The sequence below is a fragment of the Pituophis catenifer genome, unplaced genomic scaffold (genome assembly GCF_029215685.1).
Source record: "Pituophis catenifer annectens isolate HBS135680 unplaced genomic scaffold, rPitCat1.0.hap2 SCAF_7, whole genome shotgun sequence".
Lineage (NCBI taxonomy): Eukaryota > Metazoa > Chordata > Lepidosauria > Squamata > Colubridae > Pituophis > Pituophis catenifer.
The window spans coordinates 45,106,033-45,126,873 of record NW_027256887.1 but is presented as its reverse complement, the minus strand read 5'-3'; the positions used below and the strand labels follow the sequence as shown (position 1 = coordinate 45,126,873).

The window sequence follows — 20,841 nt, the reverse complement described above, 5'->3', positions numbered from 1 at the left end:
GTGTTAACAATCCTCTGGAGCCAGCCTTGTGTAACCTCCCGGGAAGCTAGTACCAACCAGGAGGGGCACGGGTCCAATAAACATGTGGTTAGGCTATAATCATATCTTTATCAAATAGTAAGTCAATAGAAATGCATTAACTAGTTTGTATATAAAACAAGTTCATGTATTCTGGATGTTATTGCATTCTTATTAATTTGCAACATGTCCAAAGATCACAATCTGGATGGAAATGTTGAGTGAGATCTCTAGGATAGTGTCCCCAGTCCAGTAAATTCCCTAAAAGACAAAATGGTGGAGAAGCTTATTACATTTAACTATTACCTCCAAGCTAACTTATTTATTTAGTGTATGCCATCTACAGAGGTCATGCAATCACTGATATACAAATTACAAATATACAAAATAAACTGATATACAAATATACAAATCACTGATGTACAAATCCAAGTTAAGAGATTGACTTACATTACAGAGGACAAAATCAAAATAACTTCAACAGAACAAAACCGTGGTTATGAATGTCGGATTCTGCAACTGGATAGTAAAAGCTCCCATGCGTATTTAAAGTTTTGGGGAAACTTGGCTCAACAACAGTGTGTGGAAAGGATCTCGGAGTACTAATGATGTTAAACTTGAGTGAGCAATATAATGTAAACAGCTAAAAAGGTCAGTGCAATCTTTGGCTTTATTCAAAGAAGCACAGTGTCCAGACCACAAGATGATCATAAAGTCCCATTGTAGTTTGCACTGGCTAGATCACACATGGAGTATTGTAGCCAGCTCTGGTCGCAATTCATTAAAAGGAACATGGAGAAGCTGGAGCAAGTTAAGAGCTACCAGGGTGATAAGGAGTTTAGAAACCAAGCAGAAAGAAAACTAAAAAGAGATAGGACAGTAGTCTAAAATATGTAAATAAAACAAACAAAAAACAATTACATGCAGGAAGGAGCAACCTGTTCTCTGTAAAAATTGTAAGCAGGGATTTTCTGACAGTTAAAAATTGATAAGCAATGGGACTTTGTTCAGAACAGTGGTGTGTTTTACCTCATTTAATGTTTTCAGGCTAAGACAAATGGTCATCTGTCAGCACACAGAGAAGCTTAATCTAGAATGATCCATTAAGATCCCCTCCACCTTATACATCTATTGTTCTAGGTCCAGAATCACAGTGTATAAGGGCTCAAGTTGATGAAAAGAAAACAGCATTGCTCAGGCTAGACAGTGTAAACAATGAGTACATGCCTTCCAATCATAAAAAAAAGAGATGCCAAGGTTCTTTGGCTTGAAAGAGCGGGAAGAAGAGCATCAGATTCATATTCTGGGGCTAACATGTACAAGGTTTAATTAGTGTCTTTTGAACTACTCATCTGTTAGATGGCAATCTCAGAGAACTGGGACCTGGAGTGAGTATACCTTGCTTAATCTGATTAAATAGCCAGAAGGATTCAGACATGAGTCCTTCACATGATCCAGACCTTTGTAGGGCCTTAAAAAGGATAATCAGTACTTTGAAATTAATTCAGAAGCCAACTGATAACTAATGCTGCTAGTCCTGAAGAAGCAGAACCTCCTGAGGAAAACAGGTAAAATCCACCATCTTCTGAAATACCACATTTTGTACGAGCTATAATCTCTGTATGTATTCTAAGGACACTTTCATGAAGACCACATTATTGCAATACATTGTGAGCATGGTTTCCAGATCCAGGAATGGTTGCAATTGGTATAGAAATGTAACTGAAAAACCTGTTCTGGTCACAAGTGTAATTGCTCCTTCAGCAGTAGCTGTGACTCTAGGAGGAGTCCCAAGATACAGCCAACCTCTGAATAGAGTAATAAACTCCCCTTCTGAGCCAAAGATGATGCTACTCTGGAATTGTTTGACCCACAAATGCAGAGTCATTCTGTCTTGGACAGATTCAGTTTCAATCTATTCGTTTTAATTCAGAGTCTGTGAATTTCTGGGTGAGCATTAATACAATATCTCCTGTTTAGCATGGGACCAAAATAATAGGCCTGTGCTGATTAATTGCCCCTGTAGTGTTTCATGTAGATGCTAAAGAAAAATGGGGAAAGTAGAGAGCCCTGCAGCAGAAGAGAGGTCTCTATATACAGATAGTCCTTGACTGCAGCAGTTCATTTAGTGGCCATTTGAAGTTACAATGGAACTGATTTATGACTGTTTTTCACACTTATGACCATTGCAGCATCCCCATGGTCGTGTGATCAAAATTTAGACTCTTTTGCAACCTTCTGACAAGCAAAGTCAATGGGAAAGCCAGATTCACTTAACAATCATGTTACTAACTTAACAACTGCAGAGATTCATTTCACAACTGTCAAAATTCGCTTAATAACTGTCTTACAGAGCAACAGAAATTTTGGGCTTAATTGTGATGGTAAATCAAGGACTATCTGTATAATTCTTATTCCCCACTCTATGAATGGAAATAACCACTTTGGAAATAGTTGTTAGTTGAGAAGTCGTGTCCGACCCATCACGACCCCATGGACAATGTTCCTCCTGGCCTATCTGTCCTCTACCATCCTCTGGAGTCCATTTAAGCTCATGCCTACTGTTTCAGTGACTCCATCCAGCCATCTTGTTCTCTGTCATCCCCTTCTTCTTTTGCCCTCAATCTTTCCCAGCATTAGGTTCTTCTCCAGTGAGTCCTTCCTTCTCATTAGGTGGCCATTTGAATTTCATCTTCAGGATCTGGCCTTCTAAAGAGCAGTTTTGAATTGGAAATAGTTTTGGAAATACGGGGCACACTAAAAACAACATTAAATATCACTGATGAGGGGAACAAGGAGGTTGCACTGCTCTACTTCTTATGTCTCCAAAGGTCTCTAAAAAGTATGATCAATACATTTTCCATGCTGAATCCTGATTTGAAAGCTGGATGCCTCGGGACCAGAAAATCTGATTCTTTTAGATCCTCTGAAGTTGCAGGACCAACACTTTCTCTACCACCTTCCCCCAAAAGGAAAATTAGAACTTGGTCTAAAGATGTCCAAAATGGTTGGATTAAGCAATGGTTTCTTGAGCAGAAGACACAATGGCCTCTTTGAAGGAATATGTCAACTTATCCAATAAAGTATTGAAGGCTGCTCAGTTTCAATCTCCTGTCACCTTGCAGGAGGCATAGAGATGTGGTTAAAAAATAGTAGAGATAACACTGCAGAGAACTCTAGTCTCCTTTGTCAGTATTCATACCAATCTCAGATGCTTTTTCCATATAAAATTCCAGTCAACTGCAGCCAAAATGTGTGAGGGGGGGAAGGGAGGGGGGAGATCCATAGTTCTTGATATCTTGATACATTCCAAATACCGTACATACAACTAAGAAAAATATTTTTACTTATTTTTTATATTTATGAACTACCCATCTCCCTCAGAATACATCTTTAACAGCAATTGTTCCAAAAATCATATTAACAATCCTATTAATATTAGTCCATAACAATAGAACTAAATAGCTCATATTTTTTTATTTTATAGCTATTATATAAGAATAATGTATACATTGAATAATGCAAAAAGTAAAACAGACAAAACAAAAAACAATGAGAATTTTTAAAAAAGGAAATATCTTTAAAAATAATATGAATGTTAAACCAAAATAGGATAACTGTAGAACAAGCCCTATCTTATGCATCAATGTATCCTCAAATGTATTACATTTTCAGCATGAGAGTGAAACTCAACTCTTCCATTTATTAGTATCTAATAAACATAAAAATAATATTTTGATAAAATAACACTTATTAGGATTTTAAGAAAAATATATAATATTCTTTAAAGCATAAAATTTGTTAAAACAAGAATGTCTTTTTAAAAAATTCCTTATTCCAAAATACAAATTTCCAATATATTTGTTTAATATTCTTCAATTGTCTTTAAAAATAAACTCTTTGTTTAAAATCTTCCAAAGCACTGTCCAATAAATATAATACTTTCAGTATTAGTTACATAAGCTTTATAAAAAGAAGAAAAGTTTTATTTGCAACACCATTAATACAGTTCTTCAACAATAAATGCTGTTTATTTTACTTTCTTCACTTAAGAAAGAGAGGAAGAAGAAAACCATAAGTTTCATAGTGTGACTTCTATCCAGTCCTGGGAAGCCATAGAAGGTCCTGTAACCACACCAATGGCTTTTCTCTGAATTTAGAGGCATTTCAATATTCCCAGGAGCAAAGAAGGACAAGTATAAGCCAGGGTGTGGCTGAGAAAAAGGATACCGAGTCTGACAGGAGAACATCTTTACTTCAGAAAAGGAATTTGCTGAAACTGTCCAGCTTTTGCTTAATTCTCAGCACTTCCAGCCAGTAATGAGGGATGCTGGAAGCTGCTGTTCCCTATCCTTGCCCAAAAGAGGGTTGCTAACAGCCCAGTTCCCATCATATTCTAAGGGAAAAGACAGGCGTATCTTTTAGAACAGGTGTATCTGAGAATTTTATAAAGTGAAGAATGTGGAGTTTTATTCAGAATAAGGACTAATACACAGTTCTCAGCTTACAACAGTAATCAAGCTCAGAATTATGATCTTAAGTCATTACAATTATTAAGTATATTTGATACAAGCATGCTAGTTGTGCCAATATCAGTATATAAAGTACTGCTACAGCTCTCAGTCTTTTGTCACTTTCCTCTCCAGAAGACTGATGGATATTTAAAATTGCTAAATGAACTGAAAATTTAACTATCTCAATTTGTCATGACTCTTGACATGACCACACACAATTTTAGGACTTTGCAGCAGTTGTTAAGTGAATGCTGTGCTGCCCCCAGACCCTTCTCCAGATGGAGGAAGAGGAGGAGGAGTTTGAGTCGGCAGAGGAAAGCACGGAGCCATGCAATGGCCCAAATCAGAGCTTGGAGAGTGCTAGCCTGACAGAGCAGCCTCAGCTGGGTCAATTGGATGAGTGACAGGCTGAAACTCAGCAAGGTGAGCCGCAGCTGGAGTGAGTTGACCAGGAGGGTTCAGGTGAGGACTGGGAGCAGCTGCTGACAGTTAGTGACAAGGAGGAGAGAGAGTCCACACCTCTTCCCAATCAGAGGATACATAGGGTGGAGAGGAGACAGGTGAATGCTGGTCAGCTGGACTATTCGGAAGGAGGCAACCTTACTCCTCATGAAGAGCCGCACCAGTGTTGCCTACTTAATCCCACCCTGAGGACTTGAGCATTGCTGGAGCAACATGCCCAGTTCTTTGTCTTGTATCAGGGGTGAAATCCAGTAGGTTCTGACAGGTTCTGGAGAATGGGTAGCGGAAATTTTGAGTAGTTCGGAGAATCAGCAAATACCACCTCTGGCTGGCCCCAGAGTGGGGTGGGAATGGAGATTTTGCAATATCCTTCCCCCAGGAGTGGGGAGGGAATGGGGATTTTGTGGTATCCTTCCCCTGGAGTAGGGTGGGTATGGAGATTTTGCAGTATCCTTCCCCTGCCACGCCCACCAAGTCATGCCCACCAAGCCACACCACGTCCACCAAGCCACACCCACAGAACCAGTAGTAAAAATTTTTGGATTTCACCACTGCCTTGTATGCTCGTGCTCTGTATCCTGACCCATTTGACTCATGGATTGTTTTCCTAGACTTCATATATGCCCCTTGGACTTGGTTTACCCACTGACTCTTGTCATGCTGAGCTCAGAATCCAAACCTGTGCAACATGGTGCTTTCTGAGGACCAATTTGGGGGTCTGAATAAACAGCTTTAGAATGTGTGTGTGTGTGTGTGTGTGTGTGTGTGTGTGTGTGTGTGTGTGTGTTTCTGTGTGTGAGGGGAACAGCACATATGGTCATTAAATGAACACAATGGTTGCTAAGCAAATCTGTTTTATCCATTAGGTGGTTTTGCCAAAAACCAAAAATAAATGTCAGAAACCAACACAAATTGTAGTTATGTGACTGCAGGTCACTGCAAATGGCCGTAACTGGCCGATATGCCAGTTGCCAGTTGCCAACACTCATAATGCAATCACTTGACATAGGGAGGGAGTGCAGCCATCAAAATTTTGAAATTCAGTTTAAAGTACTTTTTGTGGGGGTCTTTCATAATTTCTCACTTTGGGAATTGGTATTCTGGAGAATCTCATTACATTTCCTAAAGTAAACAGTTCTGTTTTGATATTTCTACTAAATTATTCGAAATTTTGTGGGCTATTTTTTTTGTAATATCTTATTTTTACAATAAATACATTTATTCTCAAATAGTTTAGCTTTTAATAGTGAATTGCAATTAGCAAGTACTTTCCTCGTCCTACAGATGATACATTTTGCTATATTGAAGGCTCAGTTTTCTATTGTATTTCTGTTTCTCGGTTGGGAAAACTCTTGTCTGAAATACTGGAACCATTAATGGCAATCAGTGTGGATTTGTGCCAAGCTGGAAAGACTAATGGCATGACTCAGTGAAAGCAGCTCTCTGTGAAGTTGCCACTTCTGGTCTCCTCATCCTACAGTACCAGGTAAATCTAAATAATATTTTTCAAATGATTTCAAAATTATAGCTAATAATGAAAATCTACTGAAAATAATATTGTATTTAGAAACTGTACAATGTAGAATTTAACTATGATATTGAAACCTTTGTATAATATCAATACTAGCAACTTTTGAAAATGTTATAGAATATATAACAATATATTCTAAACAATATATAGATTAACGGTTAAAATAGCACTCGCATACAGAACTTTTAAAAAGGTGCAGATTATTAAAAACATTGATGATACATATTTGTATATCATTATGTATACTGGAAATGAATACTCACAATTATGCAAGGCATATTCATACCAAAATAAACAAACAGAATTATATAGGAATTGCACAGTTTTCTGTACAGGAACTTTTTTTGGGAAATACATATTGTATTAAGTGCCTCGTGATATAAGAGGACACCAATGTGCAGAAAACAAAATGCAGCCTACCATTACTTGATTAAAAGTTCTATGCTGCAAGGAAATGCAATTAGAAGTGAAAGCAAAAAGACCAAACAGCAGTAGCCATTTTTCTCAAGAAAAATATGATTTACTTTGACACAAACACATTAGCTGTGCCAATGTTAGTATATAAATCAGTTTTGCTATAGCTCTGAGTCTTTTGTCAATTTTTTCTCCAGAAGATTGATGGACATTTAAAATTGCTAAATGAACTGAAACAATTTAACTACCAAAATTTCTCACAAGTCTTGTTTAGTGAAAATATAAAATGGTATACTACATAAAAGTATTAAAAACAGCTAAAATTTCTAGAAAAGGTAAATCTTTTTTGTGAATTGCCCAGGGATTTTCTTTCAGATTTGTTGGCAATGAATTACATGGCTTCCAGAAAATATTATAAATAAAGCATGCATAATCCTTAATGGAATAGGTGCATGATGCTGTGATACTCTTTCAGCAGGACCGCACGACTATTTTTTAAAAGAAATAACAACTTAAAAATTGTATCTTTGTTCATTCAGTTATTAAAAGTATAATCTGGATATTAGATTCAAATTCTCTTGAGAAAAACATGTTTGACTTTTTAACAATGAGCATTGTATAAAATTAATTATAATCAACTAACGTTAAATTCAGGCATCACTCTTTAAAAAAATTAATTTATTAATGCTTAATACAGTATTAGGCAATCAAATACAAATATAGACCTGTCTTGTCTTCAATGCCTCAGAAACAGGCATGAAAAGAGTAAATGAATCTAAGAGGGACAATTGCTTTCTTTATTTAATATTTACAGGAATGTTAGAAATGCTATTCTACTATCATATTTGCTAATGAATTCTATTTTGATAGTTTCATATTGTAATTATGGCTACATAATTGTAAATTCATTCCTACAATCTATTTGCCCTGGATCTGAGTATACTTTTTACAGTGTTGACAGCCTGCTATTGAGGCTGAGTGAAGCCAGATCAAAGAGATCTGGAATCAAAGAGTTATTTTCCAGTGGAAGATTCAATAATATCTCTATGCGAATATCATGCATCATATGGAGGAGAACCCTGAGAAAATATGGTGATCTATAGAGCTTCAATAAGCTCATTTCAAGACCACCTCCCTCCTTTACGGCTGAGGGATACAGCCTGTCCCATTCCATTCCCTTCCATTCCCTTTTTGTTTTTAATTAATCAAATATCAATGCTATAGAAGTACGTCTTCTAGTAGGTTGACATTTCCAAATGTACAAGATGGTACTGCAATCACGCCACAGGTTGGGAGGAGAGTTGTCTCTTGAAAAGGTAGAAAAATCCTGATAACTTTTTTGTCATATTTTAATACACATATACATTCCTGGTGTACATTAGCATGCTTGTGGGATTTTCTGTTTCCATGTTAAATATCTTTGCTGATTTTTGGTTACTGGGAAGGAAAAAATAGCGATGGGCATGCCCAAAATGGCATTATCTTTCCTTTGTGTTTTCACTATCACCATTTTGGGCATGCCCATTGACAAACTGGACTTGACTCACTACATGTGTAATGGAAAAGACATCATATGCTACTTTTTCCAGTCATAAAGGGAGAAGAAAAGTGGTGTGTGTGTGTGTGTGTAGGGGGTGGGCTGCTGCAGTGGTGAAATTCATATTTTTTTCTACTGGTTCTGTGGGCGTGGCTTGGTGGGCGTGGTGTAGCTTGGTGGGTGTAGCTTGGTGAGCGTGGCAGGGGAAGGATACTGCAAAATCTCCATTTTCACCCCACTCAGGGGTGTGTGTGTGTGTGTGTGTGTGTGAGAGAGAGAGAGAGAGGATACTGCAAAATCTCCATTCCCTCCCCACTCTTGGGGGAAAGATATTGCAAAATCTCCATTCCCACTCCACTCTGGGACCAGCCAGAGGTGGTATTTGCCAGTTCTCTGAACTACTTAAAATTTCCGCTACTGGTTCTCCAGAACCTGTCAGAACCTGCTGGATTTCACCCCCGGGCTGCTGTCCAAACAGCACAGAGCCCTCTCCCAATGCAAGTGCTGTTTTTATTTTCCCCAGTCTACAACAACCAACCACTGTGCAGAAAGTAATATGTATTAGCTTTTGTGCAGGTAGCAATTGTAGTGGTCTTGCAGCAAGAGGCATGATAAAGAACACTCAGGGATAGGAGGAAAACACATTGATGTATGCAAGAGGCATGATAAAGAACACTCAGGGATAGGAGGAAAACACATTGATGTATGCAAGAGGCATGATAAAGAACACTCAGGGATAGGAGGAAAACACATTGATGTATGCAAGAGGCATGATAAAGAACACTCAGGGATAGGAGGAAAACACATTGATGTATGCAAGAGGCATGATAAAGAACACTCAGGGATAGGAGGAAAACACATTGATGTATGTGTGTGGAAAAGCCCCCATGTTTAAATTTCTGAGAACAGCCATGCACTGATGGAGCAAAGTTGAGTCTCTCCTTGTATCATGGGATGACACACAGAGGCAGTCTTACTCTATTTCAACTCCAGATTCAGCCCCCTGATGCATAGAATCTATTCTATATAGCTTCCTTTTCTGCGATTTAAGAACTGTATAGTTAATTAGTATTGCTACACTTTTAAAAAGTTACTAAATATTCAGTGGTAATTTCTCAAGATAACAAAGTCAGAGGTGGTTAACTATGTAAAACTGATGTTTGTGTCCAGAAAAAAAAAAACCTACTAAAAGAGCAAAAATGATTTTAAACTGAAAATCGTTTTAAAAGAATTTAATACTCATTAAAGGTTTGGCAATTTTTAATTTAATAATTACTTATCTCCTTTCATGTTCTCTTTGATCATCCACAAGAAATATGTTTGCATATTAGCAAATTCACACAACTTTGGTTTTAGGTGAACAGATCACTGCGGAGATACTCTCCATGAAGTTAACTAAGACTCCCCCTCCCCACGACTCCAAGCAATATAACTAATGATCACAAAACTTGCCCTTCTTTCTTCCAAGAAACCACTTCCAGGAAAATGTTTTCTCTGCTTTTAAAATGAAAAACAGATACAGCGAAAACGTCACTGAGAAACAATAGGCTGATTGGCATCAGGTACTGCTTTTCTCGCCAACTCGCTCGTTCTGTCCGCTGGTTAAGGCTTAGCTCTTTCTGTTCTCGAGATGAGTTGAACCACTTTCCTGACAAAGCATGGAGAGAATATTACTCAAGCAACTGCACCTAAATCGTCGCGACGTCCGCCACGGCAAGGACTCCCGCCAGGCTTTACCCAGAAAAGACACCAACTATAAAAACCACCAACCCTCCAGCCAGCCATCCCCTGACCTCGAGCAGTGACTCCCTTCGAGCAGTACCGGAGGAGCTCGCGAGGGGGCTCTGTGGGCCAGCGCGAGAAGGACGCGACTTCTTCGAAAGCAACTTCTCTGCACTGCCGGGTTTACCGGGCTCACGTATGCGAGCCTAGGCAATGGCGAAGTTGCACGGTGGGCAGCCGATTCTTGTAGTCAAGTCCGGTAGAAGCAAAAGTGGGAAAGCTGCGAGTTGTAGTTCTGCGCGCTCAGGTACCGAAGAAAGGACGCGGGCGGTATGTTCTAGAGAAGATGGCGTATTTTATTGGTTTGCCTATTTTTCAAATTAAAAAAAAAAATTAAATATCTTTAAATTGACTTAAAATTGGCTTAGGTGGTATTATTTGCTATCCGTAATACTCTGGACATTATTATTGTTAATAAAAAGGAAACAGATGACCCAGTCTTGCTTTGAGTGTATTTTTCTTTTGGGGAAGTAATTGTCATAGACGTTCACGAGACAGTTGTTTTCTATCTTTCTCTAAGGATAAAGAAATACAAGAACATTCCTTGTCACATTATATTCCTATTTTTAATTACTTTTTGTTAAATTAATATCTGCACAGTTTTATTTCAATTAAATTGAAATAATTGCTTAATTATTAGGCAGATTCATTGCTTATAAAAAAAAAGAGTATTTCAATTTCTTTGCATGTGCAGTAGATCTCCCTTTTGGGACCTTGCCTGAATTTTTAACTCTTGCACTGAAGAGTTCTCAATTATTTACTTATCAGTGAATTGGTGTCGTGTTTTTATGTGAAATAATCTCATGTTTTTTCCAGTTAATTGTTGTATTCAAATATTGGTAGAAAAAAACAAGCAACCAAAAAATAACTTGATTATGCAAAGATCTTTTGCTGCTGCAGTCAGAGAAACCAATATTACTTACATCCCAGCTCAAAATGCATAATAGTCTAAATCAACTAAGGTACTTTATCACATTCAGTATAACAATATCATAAAACATCCACATGATGTTTGACTCTTCCAAACATTTAACAGTAATCAATTATTTCTTTTAATTTCATGTTATACACTGTCTGTTGCCTGAGCTAATACTGTTACTCTGTTTAATGGTACAGTCAGCCCATCATCATCCCTTGATCTCGAGGTGCTTTCATTCGTCCTCCTTGCCTTTCTTCACATTACATTAGTCTTTCCTAATGGGGAGCCCTCTCTATGTGTTGGAAGTTAGCCAACACATAATAATGGAAGTCTGGAGGACATGGGAATCAAGAAGATCATTTCTTCAGTTCATTCTTTGGTTACGCTCTGTAAATGTTTCCTGTACATTTTGATCTGGATATACTCAAATATTCTTCCTGGAAATAAGCCAAATCATTTTGTCAATAGCCCCGCCCCCACCCCACCCCCGCACATATCTCAATTGAAAGAGAAATCTATTTGGGTGGATATAATCTCATGATGAATCATAAAATGCCTTATACAGGAATAATAAAAGATACATTGATAATGTATTAGAAACACAGATACACACATTCTTACGGTTCTACAATGCATTAAGTATATAGTCTGGTTCCCATTAACATCAGGCAGGCTTTTTCATATAAGAATACTTTAGACTATAATTTATATTTGAAAATTATGAATGAAATTCATTTACTAAAAAGCAGAATAATTTTACCTATAATGTAAAATTAAATACAAGGACAATAATATACATTGCTATTCTGATTTTTAAAAGTAATAGAGTTCTAAATTGTGTTCAAAGGTAGCAATAAAATTGCTTTTCATTCAGAATAGAGATGGAAGGGACCTTGGAGGTCTTCTAATCCAACCCCTTGCTCAAGCAGGAGATCTTATATAATTTCAGATAGGTGGTTGTCCAGTCTTTTCTTAAAAACCTCCAGTGATAAAATACCTACAACTTCTGAAGGCAAGCTGTTCCACTGATTAGCAATAGCACTTAGACTTATATACCGCTTCACCATGCTTTACAGGCCTCTCTAAGCAGTTTACTGAGTCAGCATACAGTCAGGTCCAGAAATATTGGGACATCGACACAATTCTAACATCTTTGGCTCTATACACCACCACAATGGAGTTGGAATGAAACAAACAAACACAATGTGCTTTAACTGCAGACTGTCAGCTTTAATTTGAGGGTATGTACATCCAACTCAGGTGAACGGTGTAGGACTTACAGCAGTTTGCTTATGTGCCTCCCACTTGTTAAGGGACCAAAGGTAACGGGACAATTGGCTTCTCAGCTGTTCCATGGCCAGGTGTGTGATATTCCCTCATTACCCCAATTACAATGTGCAGAAGGCCCAGAGTTCATTTCAAGTGTGCTATGTGCATTTGGAATCTGTTGCTGTCAACTCTCAAGATGAGATCCAAAGAGCTGTCACTATCAGTGAAGCAAGCCATCATTAGGCTGAAGAAACAAAACAAACCCGTCAGAGAGATAGCAAGAACATTAGGCGTGGCCAAAACAACTGTTTGGAACATTCTCAAAAAGAAGGAACGCACCGGTGAGCTCAGCAACACCAAAAGACCTGGGAGACCACGGAAAGCAACTGTGGTGGATGACCAAAGAATTCTTTCCCTGGTGAAGAAAACACCCTTCACAACAGTTGGCCAGATCAAGAACGCTCTCCAGGAGGTAGGTGTATGTGTGTTAAAGTCAACAATCAAGAGAAGACTTCACCAGAGTGAATACAGAGGGTTCACCACAAGATGTAAACCATTGGTGAGACTCAAAAACAGGAAGGCCAGATTAGAGTTTGCCAAACAACATCTAACAAAGCCTTCACAGTTCTGGAACAAGATCCTATGGACAGATGAGACCAAGATCAACTTGTACCAGAGTGATGGGAAGAGAAGAGTATGGAGAAGGAAAGGAACTGCTCATGATCCTAAGCATACCACCTCATCAGTGAAGCATGGTGGTGGTAGTGTCATGGCGTGGGCATGTATGGCTGCCAATGGAACTGGTTCTCTTGTATTTATTGATGATGTGACTGCTGACAAAAGCAGCAGGATGAATTCTGAAGTGTTTCGGGCAATATTATCTGCTCACATTCAGCCAAATGCTGCAGAACTCATTGGACGGCACTTCACAGTGCAGATGGACACTGACCCAAAGCATACTGCAAAAGCAACCAAAGAGTTTTTGAAGGGACAGAAGTGGAATGTTATGCAATGGCCAAGTCAATCACCTGACCTGAATCCCATTGAGTATGCATTTCACTTGCTGAAGACAAAACTGAAGGGAAAATGTCCCAAGAACAAGCAGGAACTGAAGACAGTTGCAGTAGAGGCCTGGCAGAGCATCACCAGGGATGAAACTCAGCGTCTGGTGATATCTATGCATTCCAGACTTCAGGCTGTGATTGACTGCAAAGGATTTGCAACCAAGTATTAAGAAGGGAAAGTTTGATTTATGATTATTATTCTGTCCCATTACCTTTGGTCCCTTAACAAGTGGGAGGCACATATGCAAACTGCTGTAAGTCCTACATCGTTCACCTGAGTTGGATGTACATACCCTCAAATTAAAGCTGACAGTCTGCAGTTAAAGCACATTGTGTTTGTTTGTTTCATTCCAACTCCATTGTGGTGGTGTATAGAGCCAAAGATGTTAGAATTGTGTCGATGTCCGAATATTTCTGGACCTGACTGTATTACCCCCAACAATCTGGGTCCTCATTGTACTGACCTTGGAAGGATGGAAGGCTGAGTCAACCTTGAGCCAGTGGGAATCGAACTGCTGAACTGCTGGCAGCTGGCAGTCAGCAGAAATAGCCTGTAGTACTGCATTCTAACCACTGTGCTACCATGGTTAATTGTCCTCACTGTTGGGAAGTTTCTCCTTAATTCCAGGTTGCTTTTCTCCTTGATTAGTTTCCATCCATTGTTTCTTGTCTTGTCTTCTGGTGCTTTGGAAAATAAGTTGACCTCCTCTTCTTTGTGGCAGCTCCTCAAATACTGGAATACTGCTATTGTGTCACCCCTAGTCCTTTTCTCTAGACTGCCATGCCCAATTCCTGCAACCGTTTTCCATATGTTTTTGTCTCCAGGTCCTTCATCATCTTAGTTGTTCTTTGCACTTTTCCCAAAATCTCAACATCTTTTTTGTAATGTGACCAAAACTGGATACAGTATTCCAGGTATGGTCCTACTAAGGATGTATAAGCTCAGATGGAGAACATAAGAAATAGCATGTTCTTTAGAGTGATTTGGACGGTAAACAAACTGAAGCAAGACAAAAGCTGGAGGGAGGCTGGATATAATAATGTCCTTTATCAGCCTCTCAAAACATTTCATATGGATGGATGTAAGTGCAACTGGACTGTAATCATTAAGACCCGTAATTGTAGACTTTTTGGCACTGGCAAAATAATATCAGTCTTAAAACACGATACAACAACTGCCTTTTGCAATGAAAGATTGAAAATATCTGTTAGAACACAAGCCAACTTGTCTGCATATTCTCTAAGAACACGCCCAGGGATATTATCTGGGCCTGCTGCTTTCCGAATGTTAACTTTCTGCAAAGTCCTCCAGACAAAGGTAACATCAAAGCACAGTGTTTGCTCATCTGGATGGGGCACAGCTTTCCTTGCGGGGGTGCTATTTAATGCCTCAAATCTTCCAAAAAATGTGTTCAACTCATTTAAAAAGTCTGTGTCACCCTTACAATATGATGGAGCCACCTTATAATCTGTAATGGCCTAGATGCCTTGCCACATACACCTGGTGTTTGTTGGGTCCTAAAAAAAAGTTTGGAACTTTTTGACAATGGGCTTGCTTTGCTCTTTTTATGGCATTTTTCAAATTGGCTCTGGCTGTCCTAAGTGCCAGCATATTGCCAGATTTAAAAGCCACATTCTGTGCTTTCAACATCTTGCGAACCTCATATACCATCCATGTTTTCTCATTAACTCTCACAACAATATTTTTAAGGACACAGACATCCTCAATGCACTTTTGAATATATGCAGACACAGTAGTGACATACTCCTCTACATTTATAGGTTGGTTATCTGTTGCTGCTTCTTTAAACATACCCCACTCTGTGCACTCAAAACAATCTTGTAATGCCTCTATAGCTCCCTCCACCCAAACCCTCATCTCTTTCACCTTTATAATAATACAGTGGGGCATACGGAAGTGTTGAAAACATTGCACAGAATGCTAAGAGACTTTTGGTGGACTAAAGTGGCAGCAGGCATCAAGGACTATGTGTAGCATCTTGCCACACCTGCAAAAGGGCTAAATCCCACCATCGTAAGCCAGCAAGACTGTTACAACCGCTCCCTGGTCTCCCTGGATTTTATTACTGATCTACCCCCAGTCTGTGGCTATATATTCATACTAGTTGTAGTGGATCTTTTTTCCAAGTTGGCTCACTTTATCCCTTCCAAAGGATTGCCCACTGTCAAAGAAACAGCTCAACTTTTTTTGGACCGCATCTTTTACTATAGACCAGGGGTGTCAAACTCAAGGCCTGGGGGCCGGATCTGGCCTGCAGGGTGCTTAGATCTGGCCTGCAGGGCTGCCCTGGAAACAGCGAAGGAGCAGCTGCGGTACCTTTGGCAGTGAAAATGGAGCTTGGGAGGGCCACGGGCAGGGTTGCAGGAGGCTGTTTTCACTGGCAGAGTGCTCAGGCCATTACAGGCTCTCCCGACACAAGTGACATTGAGCTGGCCACACCCACCCTGACCCCCCAAGGTCAAACACAACCCTGATGTGGCCCTCAATGAAATCGAGTTTGACATCCCTGCTATAGAGGCATGGTGTCCAGACAAATCTCCAACGGGGCAGTCAACTTGCCTCCAGGTTTTGGGGGGCTCTGTTCTAACTTTTGAATATCCAGGTTAGCTTATATTTAGGCCACCACCCAGCCATAAATGGTGAGGCTGAAAATATTAACAAGATGCTCCAGCAATACTTAAGATATTACTACCCTTATAGCCAAGAAAATTGGCCTTCATTGTTACCCTTGGCAGATTTTTTCCTACAACACATTAATTGCTATGATCCCCTTTTAAGCTTGTGCTGAACACATCTGAGAGTCTTAGCAGAGAACCTGAGGGAGGAAAGTTCATCCCAGGAGCCGTGGAATTTTTGCAAGAGCAGTTTGCTGCCCAAAGCCTGTTGAAACAGCAGCTGGAACAAGCAAAGCAGTTTTGCAAGAAGGCTGCTTACACCCATCGACAGGAAGGGCTACTGATAACTGAAGGAGACAAAGTCTAACTCTTGACCAGGTTTTTGGTCTCTACAAGGTTGTCTAAGAAACTAAAAGCAAAATTTGTGGGACCCTTCAAGGTCCTCCAGCAGATCAGTCCCATAACATTTCATTTGCAATTACTTCCTTCCATGAAAGTGCACCCAGTTTTTCACTATTCAAAGAAAAAACCTCTAGCACCTTATGCTCCCAACACTTCCCACTGCTGCCGGTGATTGTGGAAGGAGAAAATGAATATGAAGTGGAAGAAATTTAGGACTTTGGGCAAGGAGGCAAAGACACACAGTATTTGATGCATTGGAAAGAGTACCTGGAATTTGAACGCTCATGGCTATGCCAGCTATGTCTATGCCCCTAATTTGGTGAAGCAATTCTACCATTTCCATGAAAAACCACATTCTTCCAAACTTCCAGTTCCCCATCAAGCACCATACAAGGAATCCTTAGGTGAAGGGGTTAACCAACTTCAGTGGGGATCTTCAGGGGAGGCAGAACAGTGAATGATACACAACCATCCAGTTCTGACATTTACATCTTGAGGGGGAGGAATCTATTAATATTCTAGATGTTTTTCAGCCAGCAGCATCTGCCTTAATAGTCAATTCAGATAGAGTGGAGGAGGACTCCTTTGAGATGGCATCATTGCTACCCCTACCAAGTTTTGTGAGAATTCAGATACTGAAGTGGCCATGGAAGAAGGGAAGGCATCTTTTAAAGATCCTTAATGGAAGAAGGGGTGGGTTCTTTTGAAGGGGAGGTCTGTCAAGAGAGACTGTCAAGAGTTCAAGGCATTAGTTTAGTCCTTTAGTCACAAAATAATGAAGTTCAACCCTCCGCCCTGAATGCCATTGAACATTATCCAACCAGTGTTGATTGTTAGTTGAGAAGTTAGTTGTGCAGAGGATTTCATCAATAAATCAGTTAATTTGAACTTTCACATGTGAACCTGGTTTCTCACACCTGATAGGAAATGTTCCACTATTTCAATATCTTCATTAAGAATTCTAAGGCTGGTTGTTGTTCTTGTCAGTTTTGTCTTTTTTATATTTAATTTTAGTTCCAATTTTTCACTGTGTTCTTTGACGTTTATTACTAGAGCTTACTGGGTCTTTTGTATTTTTTACTATCAGAGTAGGTCATCAGAATAATGCTGGTTATTGATGTTTCTTTCTCTGGTTTTAATGTTATGCTGCCATATAACATCCTAAATTTTTGATTCAATTTATATTAAATGTTATATAATTACAATGAAATATTCTGCAAATTTCATAATTCTGGAAGCAACAGTCTGATAGATAATTCTGTACAAAATTTTCAGATATTCTAAAGCAGGGGTGTCAAACTTGTGTCATCATGGTATCGTCCCGTAATGTATCACAGCTTTTTTCCCCTTCGCTAAACCAGGTGTGGGTATGGCCAATGCGTCATGCATCCAGGCTGCGGGCCGCGAGTTTGACATCCCTGTTCTAGAGAATATTTTTGTCTAAGATCCCAAAATAGGGATGGTATTAACAAATGGCTCTCAAAACAAATTTAGAGGGGAAAACATAATCGACATCTGAAAATGTCTCTCCTGGGCCATCTGTGTATTGTCAGGAAACGTCCTTTCTAAAAAGCACAAAAAAGACCTAATTTTTGCTAGCCAGCCAAAATCTTATTGATGTCAAAATCTTATTGATGTCAATGGGAATATTGACTCCATGAAGATTGAAACCATTACTTTGCCTACTGTGAGGTCCTCACAAATGTTTGCCAGTATTGTGTAAAACAAGAGTAGCAAAATGAACTTTATTGGAGCAGAAAAGTTCTTTCAATTAGCTTGAATCTGGTACATCTGGAGTATAATGGCAAAAAGGAAGTGTCTGAATTCATACACCTTTTAAATTACCTATTGCTGTATAAAACTATAATGAGTCAAATTCATGTGAACTGTTCTGTTTTATTCTGCAAACATTCATTTCAAATCAGAATATGGCTATAACTCATACATTTTCTTGTACTATAGGCAAATACATTATTTTTCTTTAAAACCCATATGTCTGTCTATGATTAAAAAAAAAAAAACTGTTCCAGCTTTAGGGAATTAAATGTTAACCAATTGTCACAATAAAATATTTTAGCCAAAGTGTTTTAAATGTACAACTTTACAACCTCTATAAAAATAAAATCATAAAAGTGAAAAAATTTGTTTTGAACACATCTGCCAATGATAAGGGTATTCAATGAAATGTATCATACAGCAGTGAGACAAAAATTGTTACTGGGATGTAGCCAGGAAAATCCTTTGACATTTTGATAAGTTCATGTGGTCTTGATCAAGCAGTTCAGCACTTTAAAAAATCCCAAACCAGAAAGGGTAAAAGTAGTATCCCCAATACATCAAAGAACCATTAGTTGGATTTTGTATGTGAAGAATCAGTCCTAAATTATGGGTAGTCCTTGTTGAAGAACCACTCAATTTATTCAGCGACTGTTCAAAGTTACAATGGCACCTGACTGATGAATCTTCAAAATTACAGTTGTCACAGTGTCCCTGCAGTCATATAAATGTAATTTGGAAAATTGCAACCAGCTTGCAATCACAAAATCACAGCAGTCAGCATGATCATATGATATCCCACATTGCTTATCAATGGGATTGTCAGTCCCAATTACCAGTGTTAAGCAAAGACTATCTATATGGTGTTAAGAGCAGCTTAAAACAGCTTCCAAACTGGGCTATCCTATTCTGTTGAGAATTTTCAGTACCATCGATCATGGTATTCTTCTGAACTGTTGGACCCAAGGAACCAAAAATGACACAAGGAGTTACTTCAGAGTACCGTATCTCTGTTCTGGGCTACCCAAGTGATGCTATCAAAGTTGCTTCCTAGTACCTGGAAACTCTAAATATCTGGATGGGGAAAAACACATTTCAACTCATTCCTATCAAAGCTGAGTGGCTGTGGGAATTTTAAGTTTGCTCAGATCTGTAGATCCTCCATTGGTAACAAGCAGAGTTGGTGCACAATTTGGTGGTGGTGGTGGGGTTTCTCCTGTTTTCATTGCTCTTGTACAAGAAGCAAGTGACAGCTTGGCCAGGATATCTTTTGCAAAAATCCATTTAGTGCATAAATTACTGGATTAGGAGACTTTGCTCATGGTCACTATGTCTTAGTCACTGCCTGGTAGGACTATTACAATGTATGCTACATAGAACTGCTCTTGAAAAGCACTGCACTGTGTTCCAGTAAGCTTCTGAGTGCAACTGGTTTCCAGTTTTAAGATCCTGTCTCCAATGGTTTTATTATGTCTTGGCAAAGCAGACACAGTCTAGGTCCCTTCTGTGAAACAATGCCATCTCTTAGGACCAAGAAGTGTACGTTTGTCACAACACCCACCCTAGGGAACAGCCCTCACCCAAGATTTAAATGATATCAAGTCTTTCAGCCTTCTAGGCCTGACTTTTTTGTCAGACTTTGCGCCAGGATATTATTGGAACCCACTAAGTAAACTATGCTCTGTTCTGTGTTGTGTGACAGGTTTGTGAGGAGACTGTTTTATGAGAAGATTTATTTTTCTAAGAGTTGCTTTACAGATTTTATGTTGTCTATGTGTTTTCTTAGCCACCCAAAGTTATGTAGTTTAAGATAGGTGGCCAAATAGATTACGTAAATTAATAATAATTTTCATCAGCAAAAATGAGCAGTATAGAGCAGAAATGCCTAATTCTTGTAGCTGGATTTAGATAATTTTCTGCTCTTCCAATGATAATCTACTGACAGATTCTTTATTATTGTAATCTACAATAATTAAGTGTGTATGTTTAATAAAATTTATAAATAAAATATTTCAAAATATTTTCTTAAAGCCACTATGCAAAGGCTAGATTATGGGTTAATATTTATTTAATGATTATAACATTTGAAAATAGATAAGGCTGAGAGAAAAAGGGAAAACCATATTATTGGCTGATGGAGCAATCCAATTTTTGAAATTTTCTCCTAATGTTTCCATCATTAGCTGGTTTATAAATAAGAAATAGAAAAGTCCATTTATTATCCAGGATCAATTAAAAATTTCCACACAGCTAAATAATCAGGTAGTCCTCGATTTACAATAATTCCATTCAAAGTTTCAACAGCACTGATGTAACTTATGACAGTTTTTCACACTTATCACCAGTGCAGCATCTCCAAGATCATGTGATCAAAATTCAGATGCTTGGCAACTGACTCATATTTATGATGGTTACAGTGTCCTGGAGTCATGTGATCCCATTTTGAGACTTTCTGACAAGCAAAGTCAGTGGGGAAGCCAGATCCATTTAACAACTGTGTTCCTAACTTAACAACT

At 38.7% G+C, this 20,841-nt stretch overlaps 1 protein-coding gene and 1 long non-coding RNA gene across 4 annotated transcripts in view; one reads left to right on the top strand and one right to left on the bottom strand.

Moving 5' to 3' along the window:
- The first annotated feature begins 4,774 nt into the window (after window positions 1–4,774).
- TSPAN8 (tetraspanin 8) overlaps window positions 4,775–20,841 on the top strand; it is an 80,146-nt gene continuing 64,079 nt past the window's right edge. For all 3 annotated transcript variants that reach the window (XM_070947660.1, XM_070947661.1, XM_070947659.1), the window contains exons 1-2: window positions 4,775–4,955; window positions 6,382–6,480. The gene's annotated coding sequence lies outside the window, so the exon portion shown is untranslated. The remainder of the gene's footprint in view (window positions 4,956–6,381; window positions 6,481–20,841) is intronic.
- On the bottom strand, window positions 9,719–10,686 carry LOC139319697 (uncharacterized). The gene is made up of 2 exons (XR_011600641.1): window positions 10,270–10,686; window positions 9,719–10,124 (listed from the first exon to the last, which is right to left on the bottom strand). It is a non-coding gene; the product is annotated as an uncharacterized lncRNA (long non-coding RNA).